Here is a 21,688-nt window from a genome sequence, read left to right as displayed (position 1 = left end):
ATGGTTTTTCTAGTAGTCATGTATGCATGTAAGAGTTGGACCATAAAGAAGGCTGAGTGCCAAAGAATGCTCTTTAACTGTGGTGTTGGAGAAGACTCTTGAGAGTCCCTTGGACTGCAAGATTAAATCAGTCAATCCTAAGGGAAATCAGTCCTGAATATTCATTTGAAGAACTCATGGTGAAGCTGAAGCTCCAATACTTTGGGCACTTGATGGGAAGAATTGACTCACTGGAAAAGAGCTTGACGCTGAGAAAGACTGAAGGCAGGAGGAGAAGGGGACAACAGAGGATGAGACAGTTGGATGGCATCACTGAGATGATGGACATGAATTTGAGCAGGCTCCGTGAGTTGGTGATGAACAGGGAATCCTGGCGTGCTGCAGTCCATGGGGTTGCAAAGAGTTGGACACAACTGAGGGACTGAACTGAACTCAACTATCGATAATTACCTAAATATAAATGGGTTAAATGCTCCAATCAAAAGACATAACTTGTTGAATGGATACAAAAACAAGACCTGTATATATGCTGTCTACAAATGACCCACTTCAGATCTAGGGACACATACAGACCAAAAATGAGGGGATAGGAAAAGGTATTTCATGTAAACAGACACCAAAAGAAAGCTGGAGTAGCAGCATTTTTATCAGACAAAATAGACTTTAAAATAAAGACTGTTATAAGAGACAGGAAGGACACTACATAATGATGAAAGGATCAATCCAAGAAGAAGATATAATAACTGTAAATATGTACGCACCCAATGTACAAGGATCTCAATATATAAGCCGAATGCTAACAGCTATAAATGGGGAAATCAACAGTAACACAGAAACAGTGGGGGACTTTAACACCTCACTTACACCCATGGATCATCTAGATAGAAAATAAAGAACACAAGCTTTAAATGCTACATTGGATAAGATGGATCTAATTTATATTTATATTTCATCCCCAAACAGTAGATTTCACTTTTTTTTAAAGTGCACATGGAACATTCTTCAGGATAGATCATTCCTTGGGCCACAAATCAAGCCTTGGTAAACTTAAGAAAAACGAAATTTTATCAAGCATTTTTTCCAACCACAATGCTATAACACTAGACACTACTACAGAAGAAAAAAAGAAAAACTGTGAAAACCACAAATACATGGAAATTAAGCAATACTCTCCTGAATGACCAGGAAGTCAGTGAAGAAATCAAAGAGGAAATAAAAAAATATCTAGAAACAAATGACAATGAAAGCACGATAACTCAAAACCTATGGGATGCAGCAAAAGCAGCGGTGAGAGGGACGTTTATGGCAATACAAGCCTACCTCAAGAAACAAGGAAAACACTGAAAAAAACCTAACCTTACACTGAGAACAACTAGAAGAAGAAGAAGAAAACACCCCAAAGTTAGTAGAAGGACAGAAATAAGAAAGATCAGAGCAGAAATAAACAAAATAGAAACAAAGAAAACAATAGCAAAGAGCAATGAAACTAAAAGCGGTGCTTTGAGAAGGTAAACAAAATTGATAAACCTTATGCCAGAGCTATCAAGAAAAAAAGGGAGAGGACAGAGAAAACAGAAAGAGAGATTAAGGAAACAATTCCATTCACCATTGCAACAGAAAGAATAAAATACTTAGGAATATATCTACCTAAAGAAACTAAAGACCTATATATAGAAAACTATAAAACACTGGTGAAAGAAATCAAAGAGTACACTAATAGATGGAGAAATATACCATGTTCATGGATTGGAAGAATCAATATAGTGAAAATGAGTATACTACCCAAAGCAATTTATAGATTCAATGCAATCCCTATCAAGCTACCAACAGTATTCTTCACAGAGCTAGAACAAATAATTTCACAATTTGTATGGAAAAACAAAAAACCTCGAATAGCAAAAGCGATCTTGAGAAAGAAGAATGGAACTGGAGGAATCAACCTACCTGACTTCAGGCTCTACTACAAAGCCACAGTTATCAAGACAGTATGGTACTGGCACAAAGACAGAAATATAGATCAATGGAACAAAATAGAAAGCCCAGAGATAAATCCACGCACATATGGACACCTTATCTTTGACAAAGGAGGCAAGAATATACAATGGATTAAAGACAATCTCTTTAACAAGTGGTGCTGGGAAATCTGGTCAACCACTTGTAAAAGAATGAAACTAGAACACTTTCTAACACCATACACAAAAATAAACTCAAAAAATGGATTAAAGATCTAAACGTAAGACTGGAAACTATAAAACTCCTAGAGGAGAACATAGGCAAAACACTCTCCGACATACATCACAGCAGGATCCTCTATGACCCACCTCCCAGAAAATTGGAAATAAAAGCAAAAATAAACAAATTGGACCTAATTAACCTTAAAAGCTTCTGCACATCAAAGGAAACTATTAGCAAGGTGAAAAGACAGCCTTCAGAATGGGAGAAAATAATAGCAAATGAAGCAACTGACAAACAATTAATCTCAAAAATATACAAGCAACTCCTACAGCTCAACTCCAGAAAAATAAACGACCCAATCAAAAAATGGGCCAAAGAACTAAATAGACATTTCTCCAAAGAAGACATACAGATGGCTAACAAACACATGAAAAGATGCTCAACATCACTCATTATCAGAGAAATGCAAATCAAAACCACTATGAGGTACCATTTCACACCAGTCAGAATGGCTGCGATCCAAAAGTCTACAAATAATAAATGCTGGAGAGGGTGTGGAGAAAAGGGAACCCTCTTACACTGTTGGTGGAAATGCAAACTAGTACAGCCACTATGGAGAACAGTGTGGAGATTCCTTAAAAAACTGGAACTAGAACTGCCTTATGATCCAGCAATCCCACTGCTGGGCATACACACTGAGGAAACCAGAAGGGAAAGAGACACGTGTACCCCAATGTTCATCGCAGCACTGTTTATAATAGCCAGGAGGCAACCTAGATGTCCATCAGCAGATGAATGGATAAGAAAGCTGTGGTACATATACACAATGGAGTATTACTCAGCCATTAAAAAGAATACATTTGAATCAGTCCTAATGAGGTGGATGAAACTGGAGCCTATTATACAGAGTGAAGTAAGCCAGAAGGAAAAACACCAATACAGTATACTAACGCATATATATGGAATTTAGAAAGATGGTAACAATAACCCTGTGTACGAGACAGCAAAAGAGACACTGATGTATAGAACAGTCTTATGGACTCTGTGGGAGAGGGAGAGGGTGGGAAGATTTGGGAGAATGGCATTGAAACATGTAAAATATCTTGTATGAAACGAGATGCCAGTCCAGGTTCGATGCACGATATTGGATGCTTGGGTCTAGTGCACTGGGACGACCCAGAGGGATGGTATGGGGAGGGAGGAGGGAGGAGGGTTCAGGATGGGGAACACATGTATACCTGTGGCGGATTCATTTTGATATTTGGCAAAACTAATACAATTATGTAAAGTTTAAAAATAAAATTAAAAAAAAAAAGGGGGAGAGGACTCACATCAGTAAAATTAGAAATGAAAAAGAAGAAGTTACAACTGAAAAGAAGAAATACAAAGGATCATAAAAGACTATTACCAGGAACTATATGCCAATAAAATTGACAACTTAGAAGAAATGGACCTACACAAATCAATCAATGTGATATACTCTATTACCAAATTGAAGAATAAAAACCATTTGATCATCTCAAGAGATGCAGAAAAAGCTTTCAGCAAAATTCAACCCCCATTTATGACAAAAACTCCAGAGAGGGGCATAGAAGGAACCTACCTCAACTTAATAAGTAAATAATAAATCTACCTCAACATAATAAAAACCACATACACACAGACACACACAGACACACACATATATAACAAATCCAGAACAAACACAATTGTCAACAGTGAAAATCTGAAAGCATTTTCTCTAAGATCAGGAACAAGACATGGATGCCTACTCTCACTACTTTTATTCAGCATAGTTTTGAAAGTCCTAGCCATGGCAAGCAGAGAAGAAAAATAAATACAAGGAATTCAAATTGGAAAAGAAGTAAAACTGGCACTGTTTGCATATTACATGATACTATATATAGAAAATCTTAAAGATGCTACAAGAAAACTACTGGAGCTAATCAATGAATCTGGTACAGTTGCAGGACACAAAATTAATACACAGAAATCCCTTGCATTCCTGTACACTAATAATGAAAGAGCAAAAAGAGAAATTAAGGAAACAATCCCATTTACAATCACATCAAAAAGAATAAAATACCTAGAAAGGAACCTACTTAAGATTTGTACTCTGAAAACTATAAGCCATTGAGGAAACAAATCAAAGATGACACAAATGGGAGAGATATGCCATGATGCCATGTCTTGGATGGAAGAATCAATATTATCTAAATGCCTATACTACCCAAGGCAATCTACACATTCAATGGGACCCCTGTCACCAATGGCATTTTTCACAGAACTAGAAAAAATTTTACTATTTTGCATGAAAACACAAAAACACCCCCAAATAGACAAAGCAATCCTGAGAAAGAAAAACAGAGCTGGAGGCATGAAGTTCTCTGACTTTGGACTATACTACAAACCTACAGTAATCAAGACAGTATGGTACTGGCACAAAAACAGAAGTATAGATCAATGAAACAGAACAGAAAGCCCAGAGATAAACACACCTACCTATGGTCAAATAATCTATGACAAAGGTGGTAAGAACATATGGTAAAGAAAAGATAGTTTCTTCAAGAAGTGGTGCTGGAAAAACTTGATAGCTAACATGAAATGAGAATACTCCCTACTACCATACACAAAAGTAAACTCAAAATGGATTAAAGACCTAATTGTAAGGCTGGATGTTATTAAAAAAACTCTCAGAGGAAAATATAGGCAGAACACTCTTTGACATAAATTGTAGCAATATCTTTTCTGTCTCACCTCCTAAAATAATGAAAATGAAACCAAAAATAAAACAAATGGAATCTAATTAAACTTAAAAGCTTTTGTACAACAAAGGAAAACATAAAAAAAAGAAAAACCCCAAAAGACAAACCAACAATAGATAAATCTCCAAAACATACAAAGAGCTCATGCAGTGCAATTAAAAAAAAAAACAAAAAAACCCCTCAATCCAAAAATGGGCAGAAGACCTGAACAGACATTTCTCCAAAGAAGAAACAGAGATAGCCAAAAAGAACATGAAAAGATGCTCAATATCACCAGTTGACAGAGAACTGCAAATCAAAACACAATGAGGTATATGACCTCACACTGGTCAGAATGGTCATCATCAAAAATCCTACAAACAAGGCATGCTGGAAAGGGTCTGGAGAAAAGAGAAACCTTCTTTCCTGTTGGTGGGAATGTAAATTGGTAGAGCCACTATGGAGAACATATAGAGGTCCTTAAAAAACTAAAAATAGAGCTATCATGTTGTTGTTGTTTAGCTTCTCAATCACAAACAAGTGACACATTACCCATTACCATATGATCCAGCAATTCCACTCCTGGGCATATATCTGGAGAAAACCGTAATTCCAAAAGATACATGCACCCCAATGTTCATTGCAGCACTACTTACAATAGCCAGCACATGGAAGCAACCTAAATGCCCATCAACAGATGAATGGATAAAGGAGACATGGTACATATATACAATGGAATATTAGCCATAAAAAAGCACAAAATAATGCCATTTGCAGAAAGATGGATGGGCTCAGAGATTGTCATACTGAGTAAAATAAGTCAGACAGAAAAGGACAAATATCATATAACATCGTTTATATGTGGAGTCTAAAAGAAATGATACAAATTAACTTATTTACAAAACAGAGTTACAGATGTAGAAAATAAATTTAAAGGGGAAAGAAAGGGGATGAGGGACACCTTGGGAGACTTGGATTGACATATACACATTACTATATATAAAATAGATAATCGACAAGGACCTATTACATAGTTCAAGAAATTCTACTAAATATTCTGTAATAACCTATATGGGAGAAGAATCTGAAAAAGAATGGATATAGGTATATGCATAACTGAATCACTCTGCTGGACACTTGGAACTAACACAATGACGTAAATCAACTATATAAAATTAAATTTAAAAATTAAAATATAAGCATTCTGGGACTTCACTGGTGGTACCAAGGAGAAGACTCCACCTGCCAATGAGGGGACAGTGGTCTGATCCCTGGTCTGAGAAAATCCCACATGCCGTGGAGCAACAAAGCTCGTATGCCACAACTACTGAGCCACTCTCTAGAGCCTGTAAGCCTCAACTGCTGAGCACATGCACCACAGCTACTGAGCCATGGGCCACAACTACTGAAGCCCACACACTCCTGGGCCCACAAGCAATAACTACTGATCACGCACACCGCAGTAACTGAAGTCTACACACCCTAGAGCTCACAAACCGTCAACTACTGAGTTTATGTGTTGCAAATACAGAAGCCTGCACCTAGAGCCTGTGTTCTGCAACAAGATAAGCCACTGCAATGAGAAGGCCATGCACCACAACAAAGAGTAGCCCTTGCTTGCAGCAACTAAAGAAAGCCTGAGCACAGAAAGAAGACCTAGTGCAACTAAAAATAAATGAATAAGTAAATAAGTTATTAAAAAACAGAAGCATTCGGGCCAAAGAGCATTTATATCCTATTATGTCTAGTCATAATATGTATGTATATATGCATATAATAACACATGTGTATATAATAGTACATTATATATAAAATACATATAATAGTATACATATCAATAAACTCAGAAAGGCAAAAAAGAAAATGCAAAGAGGACTTATGTCAAGATGGCAGGATTACTATACATTTTCTGTTTTTATTTTTTACAATGAACAGGTATTAATTTTATAATAGAACTATATTTTAGAAGTGTTTTTATGACTTTACTATTTGGAGATGTGTGGCATTTAAGTCTATAGATGTCAGATGCTTTTCAGATTTAATAAAAATTAAGTTCATAGACAAGAAAACTATAATTATGTGAAGAATTCATGGAGAGAAAACAATTCCTACCTTGTGGAGAGAAACTGATAAAAACATAACATGTGCTGTGAGACCCAGCAGCGTAATGGAGGCAGTAAATCTCTAGATGGTCTATGCCTTTATGAGTCCCTATAAACCTCTTCTCTCTGTAACGGAAATAACATAGACACACACATTTATTTAAAGGAGAGGCTGAAAGAAAATCATCCTTAAGTACACACTGCAGCTACATAGGCTGCCTGTTTGCAAGTGGGATCTCAAAGAGAAACAGTTGGACATATCATTTATTGGTTGTATGCCCTTGGGAAAGCTATTTATCCTTCCCATGCCTCAGTTTCCACAACTGTAAAAGGGGATAATAATAGTACCAAAGTAGAAAGATTATTATAAAGATTAATATTCTTAAACACAGCACTGTCCGGTACAATAATAATAGTAAATACCATTTGTGTGCTAGGTGTGAGCTTAGTCGCTCAGTCGTGTTTGACTCTTTGCGATCCCATGGGCTATAGCCTGCCAAACTCCTCTGTCCATGGGGATTCTCCAGGCAAGAATACTGGAGGGGTTGCCATGCCCTCCTCCAGGGGATCCTCCCAACCCAGGGATCGAACCCTGGTCTCCCACATTGCAGGCAGATTCTTTACCAGCTGAGCTACCAGGAAGTCTATATATCATTTTTGTGGTTTTAAAGATAAATAAATGGGTGGGGTTGATTCACAGAACATATTACTGTCAGTGATATTTTACTTCTCTCAGCATCTCCAGTAATTCTCATTTCAGAGTTATGAGTGGATATTATTACCACCTGGCCCTCAGATTTGCAAATCAGAAACTTGATTTTATCAGAGCTACCCAAACTTACAAACTCACAGGAACAGATAAATTTAAAAAGGGGAATTTTTTGATTTTTCAAAATGATAGCCAATGGACTAGATTAAATATTATTTACTGATAGTTCATCTATTTAAGCACAGACCACTTAGAAATTACCTGGTTACTGTAAAATTAAAGAAATTGAAAACTCAAATTGGCCCTTCTATCAAATCATAGCAGTGTGCCTTTCTACTTTGTTACCAATTTCTTCTTCCATTGATATGAAACCTTGAGAAGGCACAGCATTACCAATGGAGCATTCTTGTCAAGAATGTTTAATCTGAACCTAATAATTTTTTTAAAAATGTAAGAAAAATGAAAATTAAGGGACATTCTGCAATTTGTCTAGACTTTTAAAAAATATGTCTACAACATGACATAAAAAGGCTGATAATTTTTTTTTTTTTTTTTTTTAGATTAAAGGATGCTAAAGAGGAGGCCTTCTGGGACTGTGGCTGCCAGTGTCCCCATCCCTACTGCATGCTGCTGCCAACCCATGCCTCTGTGGGAGATGCTCTAACACCAGCATTTTCCCAGTCAGAAATGAAATCTGTGTCCCCTGCATTGGAAGTATAGAGCCTTAATCACTGGACCTCCAGGGAAATCCTATTAAAAAAATTTTTTTTTTTATATGGACTTTGTACAAGTTTTGAAAATCCGTCTCTGAAATTGTTTTCAGAGACGTTTTTGAACTATATGAGACAGCAGTTTCATTAATACATGATACCATACTGATGGAGGTAATGAAGACAATGGTGACCCCCTTCAAAAGGTCCCATGCAGGCACTGCTGCACTCAGTCTCCCAACCCTGCAGCAGGCCACCGCTGACCCATGTCTCCGCTGGAGACTCCTGGACACACACGGGCAAGTCTGGGTCAGTCTCTTGTGGGGATACCAGAGACTGAGACAGAACTGTGTCTGAGTGTCTCCTGTGGGGGTACGGGTCAGCAGTGGACTACTGCAGAGCAGGGGCTCTGGGTGCAGTAGACCTGGGTATGGCATAAGCCCTCTTGGAGGAGGTCACCATTAACCTAACCATAGAGCCGCAAGAACTTACACAGGACTGGGAAACAGACTCTTGGAGGGCATAAGAAAAAACCTTGTGCACACCAGGACCCAGGAGAAAGGGGCAGTGACCCCACAAGAGACTGACTCAGACTTGCCCGTGAGTGTCCAGGAGTGTCTGGCAGAGGTGTGGGTAGGCAGTGGCCTGCTGCAGGGTTAGGGGCATTGTGTGCAGCAGCGCCTGCATGGGACATTTGGAAGGAGGTCACCATAATCTTCATTACCTCCATCATAGATTGGCCTCAGGTCAAATAACAGGGAGGGAACACAGCCCCACCCATAAACAGAAAATTGGATTAAAGATTTACTGATCATGGCCCAATATGCCAGCAAATTTGGAAAACTCAGCAGTGGCCACAAAACTGGAAAATGTCAGTTTTCACTCCAATCTCTAAGAAAGGCAATGCCAAAGAATGCTCAAAGTACCACACAATTGCACTTATCTCACACACTAGCAAAGTAATGCTTAAAATTCTTCAAGCCCAGGCTTCAGCAATACATGAACCATGAACTTCTAGATATTCAAGCTGGTTTTACAAAAGGCAGAGGAACCAGAGATCAAATTGCCAACATCAGCTGGATGATCAAAAAAATAAGAGAGTTCCAGAAGAACATCTATTACTGCTTTATTGACTGCCAAAGGCTTTGACTGTGTGGATCACAATAAACTGTGGAAAATTCTGAAAGAGATGGGAATACCAGACCACCTGACCTGCCTCTTGAGAAACATATATGCAGGTCAGGAAGCAACAGTTAGAACTGGACATGAATAACAGACTGGTTCCAAATAGGAAAAGGAGTATGTCAAGGCTGTATATTGTCACCCTGCTTATTTAACTTATATGCAGAGTACATCATGAGAAACGCTGGGCTGGAAGAAGCACAAGCTGGAATCAAGATTGCTGGGAGAAATATCAATAACCTCAGATATGCAGATGGCACCACCCTTATGGCAGAAAGTGAAGAGGAACTAAAAAGCCTCTTGATGAAAGTGAAAGAGGAGAGTGAAAAAGTTGGCTTAAAGCTCAACATTCAGAAAACGAAGATCATGGCATCTAGTCCCATCACTTCATGGGAAATAGAAGGGGGAACAGTGGAAACAGTGTCAGACTATTTTTTGGGGCTCCAAAATCACTGCAGATGGTGACTGCAGCCATGAAATTAAAAGACACTTACTCCTTGGAAGGAAAGTTATGACCAACCTAGATAACATATTCAAAAGCAGAGATATTACTTTGTCAACAAAGGTCCGTCTAGTCAAGGCTATGGTTTTTCCAGTGGTCATGTATGGATGTGAGAGTTGGACTGTGAAGAAAGCTGAGCGCCAAAGAACTGATGCTTTTGAACTGTGGTGCTGGAGAAGACTCTTGAGAGTCCCTTGGACTGCAAGGAGATCCAACCAGTCCATTCTGAAGGAGATGGGGTCGCAAAGAGTCGGACACGACTGAACACATGAACTGAACTGAGCATGGCCCCAACCATCAGAACAAGACCCAGTTTCCCCCTCAGTTAGTGTCTCCTATCAGGAAGCTTCCATAAGCCACTTATCCATCAGAGGGCAGATAGAATGAAAACCACAATCACAGAAAACTAACCAATCTGATCAAATGGACCACAGCCTTGTCTAACTCAAAGAAACTGTAAGCCATGCTGTGTAGGGCCACCCAAGATGGACAGGTCACGGTGGGGAGTTCTGACAAAATGTGGTACACTGGAGAAGGGAATGGTAAACCACTTAAATACTCTTGCCTTGAGAACCTATGAACAGTATGAAAAGGCAAAAAGATAGGACACTGAAAGATGAACTTCCCAGGTTGGTAGGTACCCAATATGCTATTGGAGATCAGTGGAGAAATAACTCCAGAAAGAATGAAGAGATGGAGGCAAAGTAAACACAACACTCAGTTGTGGATGTGACTGGTGATGGAAGTAAAGTCCAATGCGGTAAACAGCAATATTGCATAGGAACCTGGAATGCTAGTGCCTGAAGAATTATAAACAGAGGTTTGTGACATTGTACAGGAGGCAGTGATCAAGACCATCTCCAAGAAAAAGAAATGCAAAAAGGAAAAATGGTTGTCTGAGGAGAACTTACAAATAGCTGAGAAAAGACAAGATGTGAAAGGCAAAGAGGTGAAGGAAAGGTATACCCATCTGAATGCAGAGTTCCAAAGAACAGCAAGCAGAGATAAGAAAGCCTTCCTCAGTGATCAATGCAAAGAAATAGAGGAAACAATAGAATGGGAAAGACTGGAAATCTCTTCAAGAAAATTAGAGACACCAAAGGAATATTTCAAGCAAAGATGGGCTCAATAAAGGACAGAAATGGTCCTTTAATAACAGAATGGTCTTTATTAACAAAAGCAGAAGGATATTAAGAAGAGGTGGCAAGAATACACAGAAGAACTATACAAAAAAGTTCGTGACCCAGAAAACCATTTTGGTGTGATCATTCACTTAAAGCCAGACATCCTGGAATGCAAAGTCAAGTGAGCCTTACAAAGTATCACTATGAACAAAGCTAGTAGAAGTGATGGAATTCCAGCTGAGCTATTTCAGATCCTTAAAGATGATGCTGTGAAAGTGCTGCACTCAATATGCCAGCAAATCTGGAAAACTCAGCCATGGGCACAAGACTGGAAAAGGTCAGTTTTCATTCTGAATCCTAAGAAAGGAAATGCCAAAGAATGCTCAAACTTCTGCACAATTGGACTCATCTCACATGCCAGCAAAACAATGCTCAAAATTCTCCAAGACAGGCTTCAACAGTATGTGAACCATGAACTTCTAGATATTCAAGCTGGATTTAGAAAAGGCATAGGAACTAGAGATCAAATTTCCAACATCTGGTAGATTATCTAAAAAGCAAGAGAGTTCCAGAAAAACATCTACTTCTGCTTTATTGACTATGCCAAATCTTTCACTGTGTGGATCACAACAAACTCGGGAAATTCAAGCGATGGGAATACCAGATCACATGACCTGCCTCTGGAGAAATCTGTACACAGGTCAAGAAGCAACAGTTAGAACTGGACATGAAACAACAGACTGGTTCCAAATTGGGAAAGGAGTATGTCAAGGCTTTATATTGCCCCCATGCTTATTTAACTTATATGCAGAGAATATCATGCGAAATGCTGGGTTGGATGAAGCACAAGGTGGAATCGAGATTGCCGGGAGAAACATCAATAACCTGAGATATGCAGATGATACCACCCTTATATCAGAAAGCGAAGAAGAACTAAAGAGCCTCTTGATGAAGGTCAAAGAAGAGAGTGGAAAGTCTGGCTTAAAACTCAACATTCAGAAAGCTAAGATCATGGCATTCGGTCCCATCACTTCATGGCAAATAGATGGGGAAACAATGGAAACAGTGAAAGACTAATTCTTTGGGCTCCAAAATCACTGCAGATGGTGACTGCAGCCATGAAATTAAGATGCTTGCTCCTTGGAAGAAAAGTTATGACCAATCTAGACAGCATATTAAAAAGCAGAGACATTACTTTACCAACAAAGGTCCATCTAGTCAAAGCTATGGTTTTTCCAGTAGTCATGTATGGATGTGTGAGTTGGACTTTTATAAAGAAAGTGGACCCCCGAAGAATTGATGCTTTTGAACTGTGGTTGGAGAAGACTCTTTAGAGTCCCTTGGATGGCAAGGAGATCCAACCAGTCCATCCTAAAGGAAATCAGTCCTAAATATTCACTGGAACGACTGACACTGAAGCTGAAACTCCAATACTTTGGCCACCTGATGTGAAGAGCTGACTCATTTGAAGAGACTCTGATGCTGGGAAAGATTGAAAGCAGGAGGAGAAGGGGACGACAGAGGATAAGATGGTTGGATGGCATCACCGACTCGATGGACATGAGTTTGAGTAAAGCTCTGGGAGTTGGTGATGGCCAGGGAAGCCTGGCATGCTGCAGTCCATGGGTCACAAAGTCAGACATGACTGAGTGACTGAACTGAACTGAATGTTTAAAAAATTCATTCTCACAATCTGAAATTTGATACGTTTGCATATTCAGACTGCTATTTTATTCTTAGTTTAAGATTTAATTATAAGGGAAGATGAAAAACAACATTTCAAAATCTTTATTATTGTTTGATTCTTTCCTGGAAGTCCTTTGAATCTGTTGACTTACTCCATGGGTTCTGCCTGTTCAGAAAATATATATGTAATTACTTTTGTTCATAAAAATGTTTTGCATACACATACCGGTTTCATCTGAATTCTTAAACCAACTAAATGTCATCATCTCAAACTAAGCTTAGTGGGTCAAAAGTTATGTATGCCTTTTGGGGTCAAAAACAAGCGGTCTTGTGTGGTGTAAAGTTAATTGCAGAGGCAGCTACAAAAGAGAAATTCCAAAAATATTTTGAACAATTCTAGCATTTCTGGCCTCCAAAAATCACCATTTGAAGGAAAAAACTGACTTAAACTGTATTTAATAAAGTACCAGATTCTTCATAGTCCCAGTTTGTAACTTTAGTTTATTAAAAAGACTTGTTGGTTTTGTTGGACTGGAATTTAAACATTTTACTGTTTCCTAATTATTGAATACTATTTTTAATTGGTATTAAACTTTTACAAGTGACCCTGATATTATAACTTGTCTCTAATTAAATAATAGTATACTTATATCATCACTTTCATTCTCTAAAAAAATGCCTTTACAACTCAGTTTTATTTATTTTTTTTTGCATTTCATATTTGGTATTTTCCATCATGAAAAACTGTATACATTCATGTTCATAACTGTTTCATTATTATATTTGTTGTTATCTTTCAGTTCAATTCAGTTGCTCAGTCATGTCCAACTCTTTGCGACCCCATGGCCTCCCTGTCCATCACCAACTTCCAGAGTTCACTCAAACTCATGTCCATCTAGTCAGTGATGCCATCCAGCCATCTCATCCTCTGTTGCCCACTTCTTTTCCTGCCCCCAATCCGTCCCAGCATCAGAGTCTTTTCCAATGAGTCAACTCTTCGCATGAGGTGGCCAAAGTATTGGAGTTTCAGCTTTAGCATCAGTTCTTCCAATGAACACCCAGGACTAATCTCCTTTAGAATGGACTGGTTGGATCTCCTTGCAGTCCAAGGGACTCTCAAGAGTCTTCTCCAACACCACAGTTCAAAAGCATCAATTCTTCAGCGCTCAGCTTTCTTCACAGTCCAACTCTCACATCCATACATGACCACTGGAAAAACCATAGCCTTGACTAGATGGACCTTTGTTGGCAAAGTAATGTCTCTGCTTTTCAATATGCTATCTAGGTTGGTCATAACTTTCCTTCCAAGGAGTAAGCGTCTTTTAATTTCACGGCTGTAGTCACCATCTCAGTGGTACTGATAATGAAAGATGAGACCAAAATTATCCTTATTACCCAATTATCTGATCCTTTACCTAAAGGAACCTATCTGGAGATAAGACCAAGGCTGTATCAGATGGAGCAGATACCAGAAAGCAGCATTTATTTCAACTGCACTCACTTAATTTCTGAGAATTAAGACAGGAGTTGAGCTAAAACTTACTTTTGTTTTAGCCAGAAAGAAAGCATTGACAGTAAAATTAATGATATAGACATGAAGAAATGGATGTATTTTAAGAAAACAAATGCATTTTCATAGCCTTTGTGGTCATTTGTTATATCATTTATTTCTAATTCTTATTCTGATTTCAGAGAGTTTTATAAGTTTAGCAAATTGGCTTATAGGGACTAGGTACCATTTTTCAATTTTTCTTTAGTTGCTGTTTTACTTGTAAGTATGAAAATGATTATAGTTTACTACTCATTTCACACACTAGCAAGAGTATCCTCAAAATCCTTCAGCAGTTCATGAACAGAGAACTTCCAAATATACAGGCTGGATTTAGAAGGTAGAGGAACCAGAGATCAAATTACCAGCATTCACTGGATCATGGAGACATCAAGAGAATTCCAGAAAAACATCTACTTCTACTTCACTGACTTTGCTAAAGCCTTTGACCGTGTGGTTGTGGTGGGTAGTAGCTCAGTCATGTTAGATTCTTAGCGACCCCATTGACTGTAGCTCTCCAGGGTCCTCTGTCCATGCGATTTTCCAGACAAGAATACTGGAGTGGGTTGCCATTCCCTTCTCCAGGGGACCTTCCCAACGCATGAACAGAACCTGCATCTTTTGCGTCTCCTGCACTGGCAGGCGGATTCTTTGCCACTAGCATCACCCGGGAAGCCTTGTGCTTAGTCAATCCGTGTCTGACTCTTTGTGACCCCATGGACTGCAGCCCACCAGGCTCCTCTGTCCATGGGGATTCTCTAAGCAAGAATATTGGAGTGGGTTGCTATGCCTCCTCCAGGAGATCTTCCCAACCCAGGGAACAAATCCAGGTTTCCCACATTTCAGGTGGATTCTATACTGACATGAGCCACTAGGTAAGCCTTGGATCACAACAAACTTTGGAAAATTCTTAAAGAGATGGGAGTAGCAGGTCACCTTTCCTGTCTCCTGAAACACTTGTATGCAGGTCAAGAAGCAACATTTAGAATCAGATATGGAAGAAATGACTGGTTCAAAATTGGGAAGGAATATGACAAGGCTGTATATTGTCATCTTGTTTAATTAACTTATATGCAGAGTACATCATGCGAAATGCCAGGCTATATGAATCACAAACTGGAATCAAGATTGTCAGGAAAAATATCAACAACCTCATATATGTAGATGTTATCACTCTAATAGAACAAAGTGAAGAGGAACTAAAGAGCCTCTTGATGAGGGTGAAAGAAGAGAGTGAAAAAGCTGGCTTGAAACTCAACATTCAAAAAACGAAGATCATGGCATCCAGTTCCATTGCTTCATGGCAAATAGAAGGGGAAAAGTAGAAACAGTGACAGATTTTACTTTCTTAGGCTCCCAAATCACCACGGATGGTGACTGCAGCCATGAAGTTCAAAGATGCTTGCTCCTTGGAAGGAAAACTATGATAAGTCTAGACAGTGTATTAAAAAGCAGAGACATCCCTTTGTTGAGAAAGTTCTGTAAAGTCAAAGATATGGTTTTTCCAGTAGTTGTGTACAGATGTGAGAATCAGACTAGAAAGAAGTCTGAGTGCCAAAGAATTTATGCTTTTGAATTGTGATGGCTGGAGAAGACTCTTAAGAGTCCCTTGGACTGCAAGGAGATCAAACCAGTCAATCTTAAAGGAAATCAACCCTGAATATACATTGGAAGGACTGATGCTGAAGCTCTAATACTCTGGCCATCTGATGCAAAGAGCTGACTTTGATCAGAAAAGACTCTGAGGTTGTTAAGGACTAAAGGCTAAAGGAGAAGGGGGCAACAAGATGAGATGGTTAGATAGCATCACTGACTCAGTGAATATGAATTTGAGCAAACTGGGAGATTGTGGAGGACAAAGGAGCCTGGCTTGCTACAGTCTAAGGGATTGCAAAGAGTCGGACACAACTTAGTGACTAAACAAAAGCAGTAGCTGATTCATGTTGTACAACAGAAACTAGCACAATATTGCAAAGCAATTATCCTCCAATTAAAAATAAAAAAATTCAAATTTAAATTCTTAAATGTTATTGCATATGAATGTTGGCTAAGTTTCTAGAAAACAGGTGTTACATCAGAAAAACATCTGCTATGCCTGCCAGCACAGCCTTCTTTCTGGTCCAATTCTTTTTTTTTTTTTTTCTGGTCCAATTCTAACATCTGTAAAGGACTACTGAAAAAAAAACATAGCTTTGACTATACAGACCTTGTCACCAAAGTGATGTCTCTGCTTTTTAATACGCTGTCTGGATTTGTCATAGCTTTCCTTCCAAAGGGCAAGCATCTTTGAATTTCTTGGCTGCAGTCACCGTCCACAGTGATTTCGGAGCCCAAGGTGGGAAAAAAATCTGTCACTGCTTCTACTTTTCCCCTTTTATTTGCCACAAAGTGATGGGATCAGATTTCATGATCTTCGTTTTTTGAATGTTGAGTTTCAAGCCAGCTTTTTCACTCTCTTCTTTCACCCTCATCAAGAGGCTCTTTAGTTCCTCTCCACTTTCTTTCATCAGAGTGGTATCATCTGCATCTGCATATCTGAGGTTGTGATATTTCTCCCAGCAACTGTGATTCCAGCTTGTGATTCATGAACAACTGACTAGTTTAAAATTGGGAATGGAGTACAACAAGGCTGTATGTTGTCACTTCTCTTATTTAATTTATATGCAGAGTACATCATCCAAAATGCTGGGCTGGATGAATTACAAAATGGAATCAGCTCTAAGTATACATATATCCCCTTCCTTTTGAGCTCCCTCCCACCACCTCCTCCCACTCCTCTAGGTCATCACAGAGCACTGAATTGAGCTCTCTGTGCTCTTACATCAGCTTCCCACTAGCCTTCTATTTTACACATGGTAGTGTATATATGTTAGTTGCTAAGTTTTTACAGATCATTGTTAATGTTAATATCATGCTGTTTGGTTTTTTTTTTTTTTTTTATTCTTCCAATTTTATTTTATTTTTAAACTTTACATAATTGTATTAGTTTTGCCAAATATCAAAATGAATCCGCCACAGGTATACATGTGTTCCCCATCCCAAACCCTCCTCCCTCCTCCCTCCCCATACCATCCCTCTGGGCCGTCCCAGTGCACTAGACCCAAGCATCCAGCATCATGCATCGAACCTGGACTGGCAACTCGTTTCCTACATGATATTTTACATGTTTCATTGCCATTCTCCCAAATCTTCCCACCCTCTCCCTCTCCCACAGAGTCCATAAGACTGTTCTATACATCAGTGTCTCTTTTGCTGTCTCGTACACAGGGTTATTGTTACCATCTTTCTAAATTCCATATATGTGCGTTAGTATACTGTATTTATGTTTTTCCTTCTGGCTTACTTCACTCTGTATAATAGGCTCCAGTTTCATCCACCTCATTAGAACTGATTCAAATGTATTCTTTTTAATGGCTGAGTAATACTCCATTGTGTATATGTACCACAGCTTTCTTATCCATTCATCTGCTGATGGACATCTAGGTTGCTTCCATGTCTTGGCTATTATAAACAGTGCTGCGATGAACATTGGGGTACACGTGTCTCTTTCCCTTCTGGTTTCCTCAGTGTGTATGCCCAGCAGTGGGGTTGCTGGATCATAAGGCAGTTCTATTTCCAGTTTTTTAAGGAATCTCCACACTGTTCTCCATAGTGGCTGTACTAGTTTGCATTCCCACCAACAGTGTAAGAGGGTTCCCTTTTCTCCACACCCTCTCCAGCATTTATTATTTGTAGACTTTTGGATCGCAGCCATTCTGACTGGTGTGAAATGGTACCTCATAGTGGTTTTGATTTGCATTTCTCTGATAATGAGTGATGTTGAGCATCTTTTCATGTGTTTGTTAGCCATCTGTATGTCTTTTTTGGAGAAATGTCTATTTAGTTCTTTGGCCCATTTTTTGATTGGGTCGTTTATTTTTCTGGAGTTGACCTGTAGGAGTTGCTTGTATATTTTTGAGATTAGTTGTTTGTCAGTTGCTTCATTTGCTATTATTTTCTCCCATTCTGAAGGCTGTCTTTTCACCTTGCTAATAGTTTCCTTTGATGTGCAGAAGCTTTTAAGGTTAATTAGGTCCCATTTGTTTATTTTTGCTTTTATTTCCAATATTGTTTGGTTTTAAATTTACACATGCAGATGGTTTAAAAAATCAAGTAGACCTATAAGACTCATTTTTTTAACCATTTTTCCAATATCCAGAAGCAATCATTTTCAACTGATTTTAGGTATTTCTTTTGGCATTTATGAAGAAGAATATCTCTAAATAAATGACTATATTTCTACCTCTTGATTAACCTATTAATTTCCCACAACTCTCTTTTAAGGAGGTAAGAAAGGGGGATTATAAATAATACATGACTGGGGCTTGATGACTATGGATTTCACAGAACTGACTATGCTGTTTTGTTCAGTAACCCCCAATATCAATTTATTGAGAGCCTTCTTTTTAATCCAGTTAGATTCTCCAAAAAAGAATCTTTCAATCTTCTGCCTAGTGTTACTAGCATTTTACAAACAAAATAGTTAAGGACTTGGGCTGTATATTGTCACCCTGGTTATTTAACTTATATGCAGAGTACATCATGAGAAATGCTGGGCTGGAGGAAGCACAAGCTGGAATCAAGATTGCCGGGAGAAATATCAATAACTTCAGATATGCAGATGACACCACCCTTATGGCAGAAAGTGAAGAAGAACTAAAGAGCCTCTTGATGAAAGTGAAAGAGGAGAGTGAAAAAGTTGGCTTAAAGCTCAACATTCAGAAAACTAAGATTATGGCATCTGGTCCCATCACTTCATGGCAAATAGCGAAACAGTAGAAACAGTGGCTGACTTTAGTTTTTTGGGCTTCAAAATCACTGCAGATGGTGATTGCAGCTATGAAATAAAAAGACGCTTACTTCTTGGAATGAAACTTAAGACCGACCTAGATAGCATATTAAAAAGCAGAGACATTACTTTGCCAAAAAGGTCCGTCTAGTCAAGGCTATGGTTTTTCCAGTGGTCATGTATGGATGTGAGAGTTGGACTATAAAGACAGCTGAGCGCCGAAGAATTGATGCTTTTGAACTGCGGTGTTGGAGAAGACTCTTGAGCATCCCTTGGATTGCAAGGAGATCCAACCAGTCCATCCTAAAGGAGATCAGTCCTGGGTGTTCACTGGAAGGACTGATGTTGAAACTCCAATACTTTGGCCACCTGATGCGAAGAGCTGACTCATTTGAAAAGACCCTGATGCTGGGAAGGATTGAGGGCAGGAGGAGAAGGGGACGACAGAAGATGAGATGGTTGCATGGCATCACTGACTCAATGGACATGGGTTTGGGTAGACTCCAGTAGTTGGTGATGGATAGGGAGGCCTGGTGTGCTGTGGTTCATGGGGTCACAAAGACTTGGACACGACTGAGTGACTGAACTCAACTGAACTTGGGTTTCATAGTAAGAGTGTAAAATATCAGTCTGGTCTGTTTTTGGTAAAGTACTCTGCCAACTAGAATTTTCCAAATTTCCCCATTTGGGAACCTTCTGATTTACCAAAGAATGAACATTGTCTTTTGCTAGGATGATGGGTGGAGAGGTACTTGTCCACTTGCAGATGACAGAACAAGAATGCAAGAGAAATGTCCTAAATAGACTTCCAACCAGGCTTGCTCTTATTTTTCCCTTTAACCTGCTTCTGTAACTCTGGTTCTAATACCCAAGTTTCTTGGAAACCATCATGCAAACAGAACTGTTTGCTGGCTTTACCTACTGCTGGTTTTAAGATTCAACTTGCTTGGATTTGCTAAGTCATTTAGCTGTAGTCCTTCTGCCATCTAGTTTCCACATTTTGGTACCATCATTCTTCTCCCATTCTCTTTTTCCCTTCTTGTTTTATCCTTCTTAATAAAACATTCAATATTATGTTTTATTTTAATGTGGTTTTGAAAGGGGATGGAGTTAAATATATATGTTCACTCTACCTTCTTTAACCAGAAATCAACATTGCTAATTTTATTACCTACTGAGTAATTTCTTCTTTTTAACATTTGTTAGATTTGAGACAAATACTTTTTTTTAAAAATGAGAATTTCTATTTTAAGAAAATGGGAAATTACCATAACCAATTCCTATACTCAGTCTCACAGTAAGATTGCTCAGAGATTGCTATTTATATATCATCTATTTTATATTGAATGCTTTTATTATGGCACAGGCCTGAGTTCTTCACAGCATGGGGGGATGTTTGGTACTCTATTGCCCTGGTAACAATAACTAAGAGCCATATATTACAGAGCTCAATCTGTTAAGAGTCAGGACATGGACAAGATAATCAAAATTTCGAAATAAAAAACTGGGCACACAGTTTAACCTTTAGAGGAAGTAAGCAGGCCCACCGATCATGGGCCGGACAATGTACTATGTTTGTTTCATTATCTTACTAAATATATATATATGCAATTCTTTTTAGTTATTAAAGACAATGTCATATATACATTTCATTATTTCACATAATACATGTATGACGTAGTTTTTACTGTACAAGCTTTATGAAAAAAATATATAATAATGTAGCTCTGTATGTACTCAAGTGATCAATTGACAAAACATAGTACCTAAAGAAAGTAAGGTATAGAACGGAGTGTATGTATAACCTGCTGCATTCTGTAAATACTGATATAGATGTGGTGACACATTCAACATTTCTGGAGGAGTGCATGAGTGGTAGCAGGGACTGCCTTTGGAGAGGGAAAATAGATATCTGGGCGAAAAGACTTGGAAGGGTAATTTTTCACTGCCTTTGTATACCTCTCAAATTCTATGTCGTGCAAATAACCTATTCAAAAATAAATAAAAGATAATTATAAAACACATATAATTTGGCTTCTTCAGTCCTGCCAAGCTCCAGATCATCTGATTGTCAGCCACAGACAGAGAGTAGCTTTTTTGGCAAAGCTATCTTTTTTTCCCTTCCCTGCTTCCTGATGTGCCCGTTTCTTGTCAAACTTTATTGAAACCTGCATAAAGCAGCAAATCGACTCCAGCATTCTGAATTTTTCTGCTTCATTAGAAGTGTAAACACTTTGGTAGAAAGATGGCCTGATTCTCAAATGTATCAGATGATGGCTTAGATACTTTGCTAACCTACCAGACTGAGATGGTGAGTGGGGTCCTCACCACCCTTCACCTGACTGCTTTGGCCAAGCCAAGATTGTTTTTTAGGGTC

General features: G+C 38.6%; 1 protein-coding gene across 23 annotated transcripts in view; it reads right to left on the bottom strand.

Moving 5' to 3' along the window:
• MBD5 (methyl-CpG binding domain protein 5) overlaps positions 1-21,688 on the bottom strand; it is a 488,069-nt gene that overhangs the window by 148,886 nt on the left and 317,495 nt on the right. For 10 of the 23 annotated variants that reach the window (XM_086352344.1, XM_086352324.1, XM_086352381.1 and 7 more), the window contains exon 1: positions 7,032-7,149. The exons of the other annotated variants lie outside the window; for them this stretch is intronic. The gene's annotated coding sequence lies outside the window, so the exon portion shown is untranslated. Of the gene's footprint in view, positions 1-7,031; positions 7,150-21,688 lie in introns of those variants that run through there. 23 annotated transcript variants of the gene reach the window in all.

Source organism: Bos grunniens, chromosome 2 (assembly GCF_055505025.1).
Source record: "Bos grunniens cultivar Pamir isolate PY7600 chromosome 2, Bosgru_T2T1.0, whole genome shotgun sequence".
NCBI classification, from domain to species: Eukaryota; Metazoa; Chordata; class Mammalia; order Artiodactyla; family Bovidae; genus Bos; species Bos grunniens.
Note: the sequence above shows the minus strand (reverse complement) of the source record. Positions and strands in the feature narration are given on the sequence as shown.